Source organism: Megachile rotundata, unplaced genomic scaffold, assembly GCF_050947335.1.
Source record: "Megachile rotundata isolate GNS110a unplaced genomic scaffold, iyMegRotu1 scaffold0022, whole genome shotgun sequence".
Classification (NCBI taxonomy): domain Eukaryota; kingdom Metazoa; phylum Arthropoda; class Insecta; order Hymenoptera; family Megachilidae; genus Megachile; species Megachile rotundata.
This window is the reverse complement of record NW_027473319.1, coordinates 4,351,460-4,375,910: the sequence shown is the minus strand read 5'-3', so window position 1 is coordinate 4,375,910 and position 24,451 is coordinate 4,351,460.

Genomic DNA, 24,451 nt, shown 5'->3' with positions numbered 1-24,451 from the left:
AATCATACAATCATAATCATACAATTACAATCATACAATCACAATCATACAATCACAGTCATACAATCACAGTCGTACAATCACAATCATACAATCACAATCATACTATCACAATCATACAATCACAATCATACAATCACAATCATACAATCACAATCATACAATCACAATCATACAATCACAATCATACTTTCACAATCATACAATCACAATCATACAATCACAGTCATACAATCACAATCATACAATCACAATCATACTGTCACAATCATACAATCACAATCATACAATCGCAATCATACAATTACAATCTCCCAAATACAATCTCCCAAATACAATCTCCCAAATACAATCATACAATCACAATCATACAATCACAATCATACAATCACAATCATACAATCACAATCATACAATCGCTATCATACAATCACAATCATACAATCACAATCATACAATCACAATCATACTTTCACAATCATACTATCACAATCATACAATCACAATCATACAATCACTGTCATACAATAACAATCATACAATAACAATCATATAATCACAATCATACTATCACAATCATACAATCACAATCATACAATCACAATCAGACAATCACAATCATACAATCGCAATCATACAATTACAATATCCCAAATACAATCTCCCAAATACAATCATACAATCACAATCATACAATCACAATCATACAATCATAATCATACAATTACAATCATACATCACAATCATATAATCACAATCATACAATCGCAATCATACAATCACAATCATACAATCGCAATCATACAATTACAATCTCCCAAATACAATCATACAATCACAATCACACAATCACAATCATACAATCACGATCATACAGTCACAATCATACAATCACAATCATACAATTACAATCTCCCAAATACAATCTCCCAAATACAATCTCCCAAATACAATCTCCCAAATACAATCTCCCAAATACAATCATACAATCACAATCATACAATCACAATCATACAATCACAATCATACAATCATAATCAAGCAATCACAATCATACAATCACAATCATACAATCACAATCATACTTTCACAATCATACAATCACAATCATACAATCACAATCATACAATCACAGTCATACAATCACAATCATACAATCACAATCATACTGTCACAATCATACAATCACAAACATACAATCACAATCATACAATCGCAATCATACAATTACAATCTCCCAAATACAATCTCCCAAATACAATCTCCCAAATACATTCATACAATCACAATCATACAATCACAATCATACAATCACAATCATACAATCGCATTCATACAATCGCAATCATACAATCACAATCATACAATCACAGTCATACAATCACAATCATACAATCACAATCATACAATCACAAAAATACAATCATAATCATACAATCACAATCATACAATCGCAATCATACAATCACAATCATACAATCATAATCATGCAATTACAATCATACAATCATAATCATACAATCACAATCATACAATCACAGTCATACAATCACAATCATACAATCACAATCATACTATCACAATCATACAATCACAATCATACAATCACAATCATCCAATCGCAATCATACAATCACAATCATACAATCACAGTCATACAATCACAATCATACAATCACAATCATACAATCACAATCATACAATCACAAAAGTACAATCATAATCATACAATCACAATCATACAATCGCAATCATACAATCACAATCATACAATCACAAAAATACAATCATAATCATACAATCACAATCATACAATCGCAATCATACAATCACAATCATACAATCATAATCATGCAATTACAATCATACAATCACAATCATACCATCACGATCATACTATCGCAATCATACAATCACAATCATACCATCACAAGCATACAATCACAATCATACAATCACAATCATACAATCGCAATCATACAATCACAATCATACAATCACAATCATACTATCGCAATCATACAACCACAATCATACGATCACAATCATACAATCACAATCATACAATCATAATCATACAATTACAATCATACAATCGCAGTCATACAATCACAATCATACAATCACAATCATACAATCATAATCATACAATTACAATCATACATCACAATCATACAATCACAATCATACAATCGCAATCATACAATCACAATCATACAATCGCAATCATACAATTACAATATCCCAAATACAATCTCCCAAATACAATCATACAATCACAGTCATACAATCACAATCATACAACCACAATCAGACAATCACAATCATACAATCACAATCATACAACCACAATCACGCAATCACAATCATACAATTACAATATCCCAAATACAATCTCCCAAATACAATCATACAATCACAATCATACAATCACAATCATACAATTACAATCATACAACCACAATCAGACAATCACAATCATACAATCACAATCATACTATCGCAATCATACAATCACAATCATACCATCACAAGCATACAATCACAATCATACAATCACAATCATACAATCACAATCATACAATCATAATCATACAATTACAATCATACATCACAATCATACAATCACAATCATACAATCACAATTATGCAATCACAATCATACAATCGCATTCATACAATCGCAATCATACAATCACAATCATACAATCACAATCATACAATCACAATCATAATATTACAATCATACATCACAATCATACAATCACAATCATACAATCGCAATCATACAATCACAATCATACAACCGCAATCATACAATTACAATCTCCCAAATACAATCTCCCAAATACAATCTCCCAACTACAATCTCCCAAATACAGTCATACAATCACAATCAAACAATCAGAATCATACAATCACAATCATACTATCACAATCATACAGTCACAATCATGCAATCACAATCATACAATCACAATCATACAATCACAATCATACAATCACAATCATACAATCACAATCATACAATCACAATCATACAATCACAATCATACAATCAGAATCATAAAATCACAATCATTCAATAACAATCGTACAATCACAATCGTACGATCACAATCGCACAACCACAATCAGACAATCATACTCATACAATCACAATCATACAATCACAATCATACAATCACAATCATACCATCACAATCATACTTTCACAATCATACAATCACAATCATACAACCACAATCATACAATCACAGTCATACAATCACAATCATACAATCACAATCATACAATCACAATCATACAATCACAATCATACAATCGCAAGCATACAATCACAATCATACAATCTCAATCATACAATCACAATCATACAATCATAATCATACAATTACAGTCATACATCACAATCATACAATCACAATCATACAATCGCAATCATACAATCACAATCATACAATCACAATCATACAATCACAATCATACAATCACAATCATACAATCACAATCATACAATCATAATCATACAATTACAATCATACATCACAATCATACAATCACAACCATACAATCGCAATCATACAATCACAATCATACAATCGCAAACATACAATTACAATCTCCCAAATACAATCTCCCAAATACAATCATACAATCACAATCATACAATCACAATCATACAATCATAATCATACAATCACAATCATACGTTCACAATCATACAATCACAATCATACAATCACAATCATACAATCGCAATCATACAATCGCAATCATACAATCGCAATCATACAATCGCAATCATACAATCGCAATCATACAATCACAATCATACAATCTCAATCATACAATCACAATCATACAACCACAATCAGACAATCACAATCACACAATCACAATCATACAATCACAATCATACAATCACAATCATACAATCACAATCATACAATCACAATCATACTTTCACAATCATACAATCACAATCATACAATCACAATCATACAATCACAATCATACAATCACAATCATACAATCATAATCATACAATTACAATCATACATCACAATCATACAATCACAATCATACAATCGCAATCATACAATCACAACCATACAATCGCAAACATACAATTACAATCTCCCAAATACAATCTCCCAAATACAATCATACAATCACAATCATCCAATCACAATCATACAATCATAATCATACAATCACAATCATACGTTCACAATCATACAATCACAATCATACAATCGCAATCATACAATCACAATCATACAACCACAATCATACAATCTCAATCATACAATCACAATCATACAACCACAATCAGACAATCACAATCACACAATCACAATCATACAATCACAATCATACAATCACAATTATGCAATCACAATCATACAATCGCATTCATACAATCGCAATCATACAATCACAATCATACAATCACAATCATACAATCACAATCATACTTTCACAATCATACAATCACAATCATACAATCACAATCATACAATCACAATCATACAATCACAATCATACAATCATAATCACACAATCACAATCATACAATCACAATCATACAATCACAATCATACAATCACAATCATACAATCACAATCATACTTTCACAATCATACAATCACAATCATACAATCATAATCATACAATTACAATCATACATCACAATCATACAATCACAATCATACAATCGCAATCATACAATCACAATCATACAATCGCAAACATACAATTACAATCTCCCGAATACAATCTCCCAAATACAATCATACATCACAATCATACAATCACAATCATACAGTCGCAATCATACAATTACAATATCCCAAATACAATCTCCCAAATACAATCATACTATCACAATCGTACAATCACAATCAAACAATCACAATCATACCATCACAATCATACAATCACAATCATACAATCGCAATCATACAATCGCAATCATACAATCACAATCATACAATCTCAATCATACAATCACAATCATACAACCACAATCAGACAATCACAATCACACAATCACAATCATACAATCACAATCATACAATCACAATTATGCAATCACAATCATACAATCGCATTCATACAATCGCAATCATACAATCACAATCATACAATCACAATCATACATTCAAAATCATGCAATCACAATCATACAATCACAATCATGCAATCACAATCATACAATCAGAATCATACAATCACAATCATTCAATAACAATCGTACAATCACAATCGTACAATCACAATCGGACAACCACAATCAGACAATCACAATCATACAATCGCAATCATATAATTACAATCTCCCAAATACAATCTCCCAAATACAATCTCCCAACTACAATCTCCCAAATACAATCATACAATCGCATTCATACAATCACAATCATACCATCACAATCATACAATCACAATCATACAATCATAATCATACAATTACAATCATACATCACAATCATACAATCACAATCATACAATCGCAATCATACAATCACAATCATACAACCGCAATCATACAATTACAATCTCCCAAATACAAGCTCCCAAATACAATCTCCCAACTACAATCTCCCAAATACAATCATACAATCACAATCATACAATCACAATCATACAATCGCAATCATACAATTACAATCTCCCAAATACAATCTCCCAAATACAATCATACAATCACAATCATACAATCACAACCATACAATCACAACCATGCAATCACAATCATACAATCACAATCATACAATCACAATCATACAATCACAATCATACAATCACAATCATACAATCACAATCATACATTCAAAATCATGCAATCACAATCATACAATCACAATCATGCAATCACAATCATACAATCATAATCATACAATCACAATCATTCAATCACAATCGTACAATCTCAATCGCACAACCACAATCACACAATCACACTCATACAATCACAATCATACAATCACAATCATGCAATCACAATCATACAATCATAATCATACAATCACAATCCTACAATCACAATCGTACAATCACAATCGTACAATCACAATCGCACAACCACAATCAGTCAATCACAATCATACAATCACAATCATACAATCACAATCATACAATCACAATCATACAATCACAATCATACAATCACAATCATACAATCACAATCATACAATCACAATCATACTTCCACAACCATACAATCACAATCATACAATCACAATCATACAATCACAATCATACAATCACAATCATACAATCACAATCATACAATCACAACCATACAATCACAACCATACAATCACAATCATACAATCACAATCATACAATCACAATCATACAATCACAATCATACAATCACAATCATACAATCACAATCATACATTCAAAATCATGCAATCACAATCATGCAATCACAATCATACAATCACAATCATACAATCACAATCATACAATCACAATCATACTTCCACAACCATACAATCACAATCATACAATCACAATCATACAATCACAATCATACAATCACAATCATACAATCACAATCATACAATCGCAATCATACAATCGCAATCATGCAATCACAATCATGCAATCACAATCATACAATCACAATCATACAATCACAATCATACAATCACAATCATACTTCCACAACCATACAATCACAATCATACAATCACAATCATACAATCACAATCATACAATCACAATCATACAATCACAATCATACAATCATAATCATGCAATTACAATCATACAATCACAACCATACAATCACAATCATACTATCACAATCATACAATCGCAATCATACAATCACAATCATACAATCACAGTCATACAATCACAATCATACAATCACAATCATACAATCACAATCATACAATCACAAAAATACAATCATAATCATACAATCACAATCATACAATCGCAATCATACAATCACAATCATACAATCACAAAAATACAATCATAATCATACAATCACAATCATACAATCGCAATCTTACAATCACAATCATACAATCACAATCATACAATCTCAATCATACAATCACAATCATACAATCATAATCATACAATTACAATCATACATCACAATCATACAATCATAATCATACAATCACAATCATACAATCGCAATCATACAATCGCAATCATGCAATCACAATCATACAATCAGAATCATACAATCACAATCATTCAATAACAATCGTACAATCGCAATCGTACAATCACAATCGCACAACCACAATCAGACGATCACACTCATACAATCACAATCATACAATCACAATCATACAATCACAATCATACAATCGCATTCATACAATCGCAATCATACAATCACAATCATACAATCACAGTCATACAATCACAATCATACAATCACAATCATACAATCACAAAAATACAATCATAATCATACAATCACAATCATACAATCGCATTCATACAATCGCAATCATACAATCACAATCATACAATCACAATCATACAATCACAATCATACAATCACAATCATAATATTACAATCATACATCACAATCATACAATCACAATCATACAATCGCAATCATACAATCACAATCATACAACCGCAATCATACAATTACAATCTCCCAAATACAATCTCCCAAATACAATCTCCCAACTACAATCTCCCAAATACAGTCATACAATCACAATCAAACAATCAGAATCATACAATCACAATCATACTATCACAATCATACAGTCACAATCATGCAATCACAATCATACAATCACAATCATACAATCACAATCATACAATCACAATCATACAATCACAATCATACAATCACAATCATACAATCACAATCATACAATCAGAATCATAAAATCACAATCATTCAATAACAATCGTACAATCACAATCGTACGATCACAATCGCACAACCACAATCAGACAATCATACTCATACAATCACAATCATACAATCACAATCATACAATCACAATCATACCATCACAATCATACTTTCACAATCATACAATCACAATCATACAACCACAATCATACAATCACAGTCATACAATCACAATCATACAATCACAATCATACAATCACAATCATACAATCACAATCATACAATCGCAAGCATACAATCACAATCATACAATCTCAATCATACAATCACAATCATACAATCATAATCATACAATTACAGTCATACATCACAATCATACAATCACAATCATACAATCGCAATCATACAATCACAATCATACAATCACAATCATACAATCACAATCATACAATCACAATCATACAATCACAATCATACAATCATAATCATACAATTACAATCATACATCACAATCATACAATCACAATCATACAATCGCAATCATACAATCACAATCATACAATCGCAAACATACAATTACAATCTCCCAAATACAATCTCCCAAATACAATCATACAATCACAATCATACAATCACAATCATACAATCATAATCATACAATCACAATCATACGTTCACAATCATACAATCACAATCATACAATCACAATCATACAATCGCAATCATACAATCGCAATCATACAATCGCAATCATACAATCGCAATCATACAATCGCAATCATACAATCACAATCATACAATCTCAATCATACAATCACAATCATACAACCACAATCAGACAATCACAATCACACAATCACAATCATACAATCACAATCATACAATCACAATCATACAATCACAATCATACAATCACAATCATACTTTCACAATCATACAATCACAATCATACAATCACAATCATACAATCACAATCATACAATCACAATCATACAATCATAATCATACAATTACAATCATACATCACAATCATACAATCACAATCATACAATCGCAATCATACAATCACAATCATACAATCGCAAACATACAATTACAATCTCCCAAATACAATCTCCCAAATACAATCATACAATCACAATCATCCAATCACAATCATGCAATCATAATCATACAATCACAATCATACGTTCACAATCATACAATCACAATCATACAATCGCAATCATACAATCACAATCATACAACCACAATCATACAATCTCAATCATACAATCACAATCATACAACCACAATCAGACAATCACAATCACACAATCACAATCATACAATCACAATCATACAATCACAATTATGCAATCACAATCATACAATCGCATTCATACAATCGCAATCATACAATCACAACCATACAATCACAATCATACAATCACAATCATACTTTCACAATCATACAATCACAATCATACAATCACAATCATACAATCACAATCATACAATCACAATCATACAATCATAATCACACAATCACAATCATACAATCACAATCATACAATCACAATCATACAATCACAATCATACAATCACAATCATACTTTCACAATCATACAATCACAATCATACAATCATAATCATACAATTACAATCATACATCACAATCATACAATCACAATCATACAATCGCAATCATACAATCACAATCATACAATCGCAAACATACAATTACAATCTCCCGAATACAATCTCCCAAATACAATCATACATCACAATCATACAATCACAATCATACAGTCGCAATCATACAATTACAATATCCCAAATACAATCTCCCAAATACAATCATACTATCACAATCGTACAATCACAATCAAACAATCACAATCATACCATCACAATCATACAATCACAATCATACAATCGCAATCATACAATCGCAATCATACAATCACAATCATACAATCTCAATCATACAATCACAATCATACAACCACAATCAGACAATCACAATCACACAATCACAATCATACAATCACAATCATACAATCACAATTATGCAATCACAATCATACAATCGCATTCATACAATCGCAATCATACAATCACAATCATACAATCACAATCATACATTCAAAATCATGCAATCACAATCATACAATCACAATCATGCAATCACAATCATACAATCAGAATCATACAATCACAATCATTCAATAACAATCGTACAATCACAATCGTACAATCACAATCGGACAACCACAATCAGACAATCACAATCATACAATCGCAATCATATAATTACAATCTCCCAAATACAATCTCCCAAATACAATCTCCCAACTACAATCTCCCAAATACAATCATACAATCGCATTCATACAATCACAATCATACCATCACAATCATACAATCACAATCATACAATCATAATCATACAATTACAATCATACATCACAATCATACAATCACAATCATACAATCGCAATCATACAATCACAATCATACAACCGCAATCATACAATTACAATCTCCCAAATACAAGCTCCCAAATACAATCTCCCAACTACAATCTCCCAAATACAATCATACAATCACAATCATACAATCACAATCATACAATCGCAATCATACAATTACAATCTCCCAAATACAATCTCCCAAATACAATCATACAATCACAATCATACAATCACAACCATACAATCACAACCATGCAATCACAATCATACAATCACAATCATACAATCACAATCATACAATCACAATCATACAATCACAATCATACAATCACAATCATACATTCAAAATCATGCAATCACAATCATACAATCACAATCATGCAATCACAATCATACAATCATAATCATACAATCACAATCATTCAATCACAATCGTACAATCTCAATCGCACAACCACAATCACACAATCACACTCATACAATCACAATCATACAATCACAATCATGCAATCACAATCATACAATCATAATCATACAATCACAATCCTACAATCACAATCGTACAATCACAATCGTACAATCACAATCGCACAACCACAATCAGTCAATCACAATCATACAATCACAATCATACAATCACAATCATACAATCACAATCATACAATCACAATCATACAATCACAATCATACAATCACAATCATACAATCACAATCATACAATCACAATCATACTTTCACAATCATACAATCACAATCATACTTTCACAATCATACAATCACAATCATACATTCAAAATCATGCAATCACAATCATACAATCACAATCATGCAATCACAATCATACAATCACAATCATACAATCACAATCATACAATCACAATCATACTTCCACAACCATACAATCACAATCATACAATCACAATCATACAATCACAATCATACAATCACAATCATACAATCACAATCATACAATCACAACCATACAATCACAACCATACAATCACAATCATACAATCACAATCATACAATCACAATCATACAATCACAATCATACAATCACAATCATACAATCACAATCATACATTCAAAATCATGCAATCACAATCATGCAATCACAATCATACAATCACAATCATACAATCACAATCATACAATCACAATCATACTTCCACAACCATACAATCACAATCATACAATCACAATCATACAATCACAATCATACAATCACAATCATACAATCACAATCATACAATCGCAATCATACAATCGCAATCATGCAATCACAATCATGCAATCACAATCATACAATCACAATCATACAATCACAATCATACAATCACAATCATACTTCCACAACCATACAATCACAATCATACAATCACAATCATACAATCACAATCATACAATCACAATCATACAATCACAATCATACAATCATAATCATGCAATTACAATCATACAATCACAACCATACAATCACAATCATACTATCACAATCATACAATCGCAATCATACAATCACAATCATACAATCACAGTCATACAATCACAATCATACAATCACAATCATACAATCACAATCATACAATCACAAAAATACAATCATAATCATACAATCACAATCATACAATCGCAATCATACAATCACAATCATACAATCACAAAAATACAATCATAATCATACAATCACAATCATACAATCGCAATCTTACAATCACAATCATACAATCACAATCATACAATCTCAATCATACAATCACAATCATACAATCATAATCATACAATTACAATCATACATCACAATCATACAATCATAATCATACAATCACAATCATACAATCGCAATCATACAATCGCAATCATGCAATCACAATCATACAATCAGAATCATACAATCACAATCATTCAATAACAATCGTACAATCGCAATCGTACAATCACAATCGCACAACCACAATCAGACGATCACACTCATACAATCACAATCATACAATCACAATCATACAATCACAATCATACAATCGCATTCATACAATCGCAATCATACAATCACAATCATACAATCACAGTCATACAATCACAATCATACAATCACAATCATACAATCACAAAAATACAATCATAATCATACAATCACAATCATACAATCGCAACCATACAATCACAATCATACAATCATAATCATGCAATTGCAATCATACAATCATAATCATACAATCACAATCATACAATCATAATCATACAATTACAATCATACATCACAATCATACAATCACAATCATACAATCGCAATCATACAATTACAATATCCCAAATACAATCCCCCAAATACAATCATACAATCACAATCATACAATCACAATCATACAATCACAATCATACAATCACAATCATACAATCACAATCATACAACCACAATCAGACAATCACAATCATACAATCACAATCATACAATCACAATTATGCAATCACAATCATGCAATCACAATCATACATTCAAAATCATGCAATCACAATCATACAATCACAATCATGCAATCACAATCATACAATCATAATCATACAATCACAATCCTACAATCACAATCGTACAATCACAATCGTACAATCACAATCGCACAACCACAATCAGTCAATCACAATCATACAATCACAATCATACAATCACAATCATACAATCACAATCATACAATCACAGTCATACAATCACAATCATACTTTCACAATCATACAATCACAATCATACAATCACAATCATACAATCACAGTCATACAATCACAATCATGCAATCACAATCATACTATCACAATCATACAATCACAATCATACAATTACAATCGTACAATCACAATCATACAATCACAATCATACAATCACAATCATACAATCACAATCATACAATCACAATCATACAATCGCAATCATACAATCACAATCATACAATCGCAATCATACAATTACAATATCCCAAATACAATCTCCCAAATACAATCATACAATCACAATCATACAATCACAATCATACAATCACAATCATACAATCATAATCATACAATTACAATCAGACATCACAATCATACAATCACAATCATACAATCGCAATCATACAATCACAATCATACAATCGCAATCATACAATTACAATCTCCCAAATACAATCTCCCAAATACAATCTCCCAAATACAATCTCCCAAATACAATCATACAATCACAATCATACAATCACAATCATACAATCAGAATCATACAATCGCAATCATACAATCACAATCATACAATGACAGTCATACAATCACAATCATACAATCACAATCATACAATCACAATCATACAATCATAATCATGCAATTACAATCATACAATCACAATCATACAATCACAATCATACTATCGCAATCATACAATCACAATCATACCATCACAATCATACAATCACAATCATACAATCACAATCATACAATCGCAATCATACAATCACAATCATACAATCACAATCATACTATCGCAATCATACAATCACAATCATACCATCACAATCATACAATCACAATCATGCAATCATAATCATACAATTACAATCATACAATCACAGTCGTACAATCACAATCATACAATCACAATCATACAATCATAATCATACAATTACAATCATACATCACAATCATACAATCACAATCAAAGAATCACAATCATACAATCACAATCATACAATCGCAAGCATACAATCACAATCATACAATCACAATCATACAATCCCAATCATACAATCACAATCATACAATCACAATCATACAATCGCAATCATACAATCACAATCATACAATCTCAATCATACAATCACAATCATACAATCATAATCATACAATTACAACCATACATCACAATCATACAATCACAATCATACAATCGCAATCATACAATCACATTCATGCAATCACAATCATACAATCAGAATCATACAATCACAATCATTCAATAACAATCGTACAATCACAATCGTACAATCACAATCATACAATCACAATCATACAATCACAATCATACAATCACAATCATACAATCACAATCATACAATCACAATCATACAATCACAATCATACAATCACAATCATACAATCACAATCATACAATCACAATCATACAATCACAATCATACAATCATAATCATACAATTACAATCATACATCACAATCATACAATCACAATCATACAATCACAATCATGCAATCACAATCATACAATCATAATCATACAATTACAATCATACATCACAATCATACAATCACAATCGCACAATCACAATCAGACAATCACACTCATACAATCACAATCATACAATCACAATCATACAATCACAATCATACAATCACAATCATACTTTCACAATCATACAATCACAATCATACAATCACAATCATACAATCAAAATCATACAATCACAATCATACAATCACAATCATACAATCGCAATCATACAATCACAATCATACAATCTCAATCATACAATCACAATCATACAATCATAATCATACAACTACAATCATACATCACAATCATACAATCACAATCATACAATCGCAATCATACAATCACAATCATGCAATCACAATCATACAATCGGAATCATACAATCGCATTCATACAATCGCAATCATACAATCACAATCATACAATCACAGTCATACAATCACAATCATACAATCACAATCATACAATCACAATCATACAATCACAATCATACAATCACAAAAATACAATCATAATCATACAATCACAATCATACAATCATAATCATACAATTACAATCATACATCACAATCATACAATCACAATCATACAATCGCAATCATACAATCACAATCATGCAATCACAATCATACAATCACAATCATACAATCACAATCATACAATCACAATCATACAATCACAATCATACAATCACAATCATACAATCACAATCATACAATCACAATCATACAATCACAATCATACAATCACAATCATACAATCACAATCATACAATCGCAATCATACAATTACAATATCCCAAATACAATCTCCCAAATACAATCATACAATCACAATCATACAATCACAATCATACAATCATAATCATACAATTACAATCAGACATCACAATCATACAATCACAATCATACAATCGCAATCATACAATCACAATCATACAATCGCAATCATACAATTACAATCTCCCAAATACAATCTCCCAAATACAATCTCCCAAATACAATCTCCCAAATACAATCATACAATCACAATCATACAATCACAATCATACAATCACAATCATACAATCGCAATCATACAATCACAATCATACAATCACAGTCATACAATCACAATCATACAATCACAATCATATAATCACAATCATACAATCACAATCATACAATCACAATCATACAATCATAATCATGCAATTACAATCATACAATCACAAAAATACAATCATAATCATACAATCACAATCATACAATCGCAATCATACAATCACAATCATACAATCATAATCATGCAATTACAATCATACAATCACAATCATACAATCACAATCATACTATCGTAATCATACAATCACAATCATACCATCACAATCATACAATCACAATCATACAATCACAATCATACAATCGCAATCATACAATCACAATCATACAATCACAATCATACTATCGCAATCATACAATCACAATCATACCATCACAATCATACAATCACAATCATACAATCATAATCATACAATTACAATCATACAATCACAATCATACAATCACAGTCATACAATCACAGTCGTACAATCACAATCATACAATCACAATCATACTATCACAATCATACAATCACAATCATACAATCACAATCATACAATCACAATCATACAATCACAATCATACAATCACAATCATACTTTCACAATCATACAATCACAATCATACAATCACAGTCATACAATCACAATCATACAATCACAATCATACTGTCACAATCATACAATCACAATCATACAATCGCAATCATACAATTACAATCTCCCAAATACAATCTCCCAAATACAATCTCCCAAATACAATCATACAATCACAATCATACAATCACAATCATACAATCACAATCATACAATCACAATCATACAATCGCTATCATACAATCACAATCATACAATCACAATCATACAATCACAATCATACAATCACAATCATACTTTCACAATCATACTATCACAATCATACAATCACAATCATACAATCACTGTCATACAATAACAATCATACAATAACAATCATATAATCACAATCATACTATCACAATCATACAATCACAATCATACAATCACAATCAGACAATCACAATCATACAATCGCAATCATACAATTACAATATCCCAAATACAATCTCCCAAATACAATCATACAATCACAATCATACAATCACAATCATACAATCATAATCATACAATTACAATCATACATCACAATCATATAATCACAATCATACAATCGCAATCATACAATCACAATCATACAATCGCAATCATACAATTACAATCTCCCAAATACAATCATACAATCACAATCACACAATCACAATCATACAATCACGATCATACAGTCACAATCATACAATCACAATCATACAATTACAATCTCCCAAATACAATCTCCCAAATACAATCTCCCAAATACAATCTCCCAAATACAATCTCCCAAATACAATCATACAATCACAATCATACAATCACAATCATACAATCACAATCATACAATCATAATCAAGCAATCACAATCATACAATCACAATCATACAATCACAATCATACTTTCACAATCATACAATCACAATCATACAATCACAATCATACAATCACAGTCATACAATCACAATCATACAATCACAATCATACTGTCACAATCATACAATCACAATCATACAATCACAATCATACAATCGCAATCATACAATTACAATCTCCCAAATACAATCTCCCAAATACAATCTCCCAAATACATTCATACAATCACAATCATACAATCACAATCATACAATCACAATCATACAATCGCATTCATACAATCGCAATCATACAATCACAATCATACAATCACAGTCATACAATCACAATCATACAATCACAATCATACAATCACAAAAATACAATCATAATCATACAATCACAATCATACAATCGCAATCATACAATCACAATCATACAATCATAATCATGCAATTACAATCATACAATCATAATCATACAATCACAATCATACAATCACAGTCATACAATCACAATCATACAATCACAATCATACTATCACAATCATACAATCACAATCATACAATCACAATCATACAATCGCAATCATACAATCACAATCATACAATCACAAAAATACAATCATAATCATACAATCACAATCATACAATCGCAATCATACAATCACAATCATACAATCATAATCATGCAATTACAATCATACAATCACAATCATACCATCACGATCATACTATCGCAATCATACAATCACAATCATACCATCACAAGCATACAATCACAATCATACAATCACAATCATACAATCGCAATCATACAATCACAATCATACAATCACAATCATACTATCGCAATCATACAACCACAATCATACGATCACAATCATACAATCACAATCATACAATCATAATCATACAATTACAATCATACAATCGCAGTCATACAATCACAATCATACAATCACAATCATACAATCATAATCATACAATTACAATCATACATCACAATCATACAATCACAATCATACAATCGCAATCATACAATCACAATCATACAATCGCAATCATACAATTACAATATCCCAAATACAATCTCCCAAATACAATCATACAATCACAATCATACAATCACAATCATACAACCACAATCAGACAATCACAATCATACAATCACAATCATACAACCACAATCACGCAATCACAATCATACAATTACAATATCCCAAATACAATCTCCCAAATACAATCATACAATCACAATCATACAATCACAATCATACAATTACAATCATACAACCACAATCAGACAATCACAATCATACAATCACAATCATACTATCGCAATCATACAATCACAATCATACCATCACAAGCATACAATCACAATCATACAATCACAATCATACAATCACAATCATACAATCATAATCATACAATTACAATCATACATCACAATCATACAATCACAATCATACAATCACAATTATGCAATCACAATCATACAATCGCATTCATACAATCGCAATCATACAATCACAATCATACAATCACAATCATACAATCACAATCATAATATTACAATCATACATCACAATCATACAATCACAATCATACAATCGCAATCATACAATCACAATCATACAACCGCAATCATACAATTACAATCTCCCAAATACAATCTCCCAAATACAATCTCCCAACTACAATCTCCCAAATACAGTCATACAATCACAATCAAACAATCAGAATCATACAATCACAATCATACAATCGCATTCATACAATCACAGTCATACAATCACAATCATACAATCGCAATCATACAATCACAATCATACAATCACAAAAATACAATCATAATCATACAATCACAATCATACAATCGCAATCATACAATCACAATCATACAATCATAATCATGCAATTACAATCATACAATCACAATCATACAATCACAATCATACAATCGCATTCATACAATCGCAAGCATACAATCACAATCATACAATCTCAATCATACAATCACAATCAAACAATCATAATCATACAATTACAATCATACATCACAATCATACAATCACAATCATACAGTCGCAATCATACAATTACAATGTCCCAAATACAATCTCCCAAATACAATCATACTATCACAATCGTACAATCACAATCAAACAATCACAATCATACCATCACAATCATACAATCACAATCATACAATCGCAATCATACAATCACAATCATACAATCACAATCATACTATCGCAATCATGCAATCACAATCATACCATCACAATCATACAATCACAATCATACAATCATAATCATACAATTGCAATCATACAATCGCAATCATACAATTACAATATACCAAATACAATCTCGCAAATACAATCATACAATCACAATCATACAATCACAATCATACAACCACAATCAGACAATCACAATCATACAATCACAATCACACAATCACAATTATGCAATCACAATCATACAATCGCATTCATACAATCGCAATCATACAATCACAGTCATACAATCACAATCATACAATTACAATCTCCCAAATACAATCTCCCAAATACAATCTCCCAACTACAATCGCCCAAATACAATCATACAATCGCAATCATACAATCACAATCATACCATCACAATCATACAATCACAATCATACAATCATAATCATACAATTACAATCATACATCACAATCATACAATCACAATCATACAATCACAATCATACAATCACAATCATACAATCACAATCATACAATCACAATCATACAATCACAGTCATACAATCACAATCATACAATCACAATCATACTATCACAATCATACAATCACAATCATACAATCACAATCATACAATCACAATCATACAATCACAATCATACAATCACAATCATACAATCACAATCATACAATCACAATCATACAATCACAATCATAAAATCACAATCAAAGAATCACAATCATACAATCACAATCATACAATCACAATCATACAATCACAATCATACAATCACAACCATACAATCACAATCATACTATCACAATCATACAATCACAGTCATACAATCACAATCATACATTCAAAATCATGCAATCACAATCATACAATCACAATCATGCAATCACAATCATACAATCATAATCATACAATCACAATCCTACAATCACAATCGTACAATCACAATCGTACAATCACAATCGCACAACCACAATCAGTCAATCACAATCATACAATCACAATCATACTATCACAATCATACAATCACAATCATACAATCACAATCATACAATCACAATCATACTTTCACAATCATACAATCACAATCATACAATCACAATCATACAATCACAGTCATACAATCACAATCATACAATCACAATCATACTATCACAATCATACAATCACAATCATACAATCACAATCATACAATCGCAATCATACAATCACAATCATACAATCACAGTCATACAATCACAATCATACAATCACAATCATACAATCACAATCATACAATCACAAAAATACAATCATAATCATACAATCACAATCATACAATCGCAATCATACAATCACAATCATACAATCACAAAAATACAATCATAATCATACAATCACAATCATACAATCGCAATCATACAATCACAATCATACAATCATAATCATGCAATTACAATCATACAATCACAATCATACAATCACAATCATACTATCGCAACCATACAATCGCAATCATACCATCACAAGCATACAATCACAATCATACAATCACAATCATACAACCGCAATCATACAATTACAATCTCCCAAATACAATTTCCCAAATACAATCTCCCAACTACAATCTCCCAAATACAATCATACAATCACAATCATACAATCGCAATCATACAATTACAATCTCCCAAATACAATCTCCCAAATACAATCTCCCAAATACAATCATACAATCACAATCATACAATCACAATCACACAATCACAACCATACAATCACAATCATACTATCACAATCATACAATCACAATCATACAATCACAATCATACATTCAAAATCATGCAATCACAATCATACAATCACAATCATGCAATCACAATCATACAATCATAATCATACAATCACAATCCTACAATCACAATCGTACAATCACAATCGTACAATCACAATCGCACAACCACAATCAGTCAATCACAATCATACAATCACAATCATACACTCACAATCATACAATCACAATCATACAATCACAATCATACAATCACAATCATACAATCACAATCATACAATCACAATCATACTTTCACAATCATACAATCACAATCATACAATCACAATCATACAATCACAGTCATACAATCACAATCATACAATCACAATCATACTATCACAATCATACAATCACAATCATACAATCACAATCATACAATCACAATCATACAATCACAATCATACAATCACAATCATACAATCACAATCATACAATCACAATCATACAATCACAATCATACAATCACAATCATACAATCACAATCATACAATCACAATCAAAGAATCACAATCATACAATCACAATCATACAATCACAATCATACAATCACAATCATACAATCACAACCATACAATCACAATCATACTATCTCAATCATACAATCACAGTCATACAATCACAATCATACATTCAAAATCATGCAATCACAATCATACAATCACAATCGTGCAATCACAATCATACAATCATAATCATACAATCACAATCCTACAATCACAATCGTACAATCACAATCGTACAATCACAATCGCACAACCACAATCAGTCAATCACAATCATACAATCACAATCATACAATCACAATCATACAATCACAATCATACAATCACAATCATACAATCACAATCATACAATCACAATCATACTATCACAATCATACAATCACAGTCATACAATCACAATCATACAATCACAATCATACTATCACAATCATACAATCACAATCATACAATCGCAATCATACAATCGCAATCATACAATCACAATCATACAATCACAGTCATACAATCACAATCATACAATCACAATCATACAATCACAATCATACAATCACAATCATACAATCACAATCATACAATCACAAAAATACAATCGCAATCATACAATCACAATCATACAATCACAATCATACAATCACAATCATACAATCACAATCATACAATCGCAATCATACAATCACAATCATACAATCACAATCATACAATCACAATCATACAATCACAATCATACAATCACAATCATACAATCACAATCAAAGAATCACAATCATACAATCACAATCATACAATCACAATCATACAATCACAATCATACAATCACAACCATACAATCACAATCATACTATCACAATCATACAATCACAGTCATACATTCAAAATCATGCAATCACAATCATACAATCACAATCATGCAATCACAATCATACAATCATAATCATACAATCACAATCCTACAATCACAATCGTACAATCACAATCGTACAATCACAATCGCACAACCACAATCAGTCAATCACAATCATACAATCACAATCATACAATCACAATCATACAATCACAATCATACAATCACAATCATACAATCACAATCATACAATCATAATCATACAATTACAATCATACATCACAATCATACAATCACAATCATACAATCGCAATCATACAATCGCAATCATGCAATCACAATCATACAATCAGAATCATACAATCACAATCATTCAATAACAATCGTACAATCACAATCGTACAATCACAATCGCACAACCACAATCAGACGATCACACTCATACAATCACAATCATACAATCACAATCATACAATCACAATCATACAATCGCAATCATACAATCGCAATCATACAATCACAATCATACAATCACAGTCATACAATCACAATCATACAATCACAATCATACAATCGCAATCATACAATCACAATCATACAATCGCAATCATACTTTCACAATCATACAATCACAATCATACAATCACAATCATACAATCACAATCATACAATCACAATCATACAATCATAATCATGCAATTACAATCATACAATCACAATCATACAATCACAATCATACAATCGCAATCATACAATCACAATCATACAATCACAAAAATACAATCATAATCATACAATCACAATCATACAATCGCAATCATACAGTCACAATCATACAATCACAATCATACAATCGCAATCATACAATCGCAATCATACAATCACAATCATACAATCACAGTCATACAATCACAATCATACAATCACAATCATACAATCGCAATCATACAATCACAATCATACAATCGCAATCATACTTTCACAATCATACAATCACAATCATACAATCACAATCATACAATCACAATCATACAATCACAATCATACAATCATAATCATGCAATTACAATCATACAATCACAACCATACAATCACAATCATACTATCACAATCATACAATCGCAATCATACAATCACAATCATACAATCACAGTCATACAATCACAATCATACAATCACAATCATACAATCACAATCATACAATCACAAAAATACAATCATAATCATACAATCACAATCATACAATCGCAATCATACAATCACAATCATACAATCACAAAAATACAATCATAATCATACAATCACAATCATACAATCGCAATCTTACAATCACAATCATACAATCACAATCATACAATCTCAATCATACAATCACAATCATACAATCATAATCATACAATTACAATCATACATCACAATCATACAATCATAATCATACAATCACAATCATACAATCGCAATCATACAATCGCAATCATGCAATCACAATCATACAATCAGAATCATACAATCACAATCATTCAATAACAATCGTACAATCGCAATCGTACAATCACAATCGCACAACCACAATCAGACGATCACACTCATACAATCACAATCATACAATCACAATCATACAATCACAATCATACAATCGCATTCATACAATCGCAATCATACAATCACAATCATACAATCACAGTCATACAATCACAATCATACAATCACAATCATACAATCACAAAAATACAATCATAATCATACAATCACAATCATACAATCGCAACCATACAATCACAATCATACAATCATAATCATGCAATTGCAATCATACAATCATAATCATACAATCACAATCATACAATCATAATCATACAATTACAATCATACATCACAATCATACAATCACAATCATACAATCGCAATCATACAATTACAATATCCCAAATACAA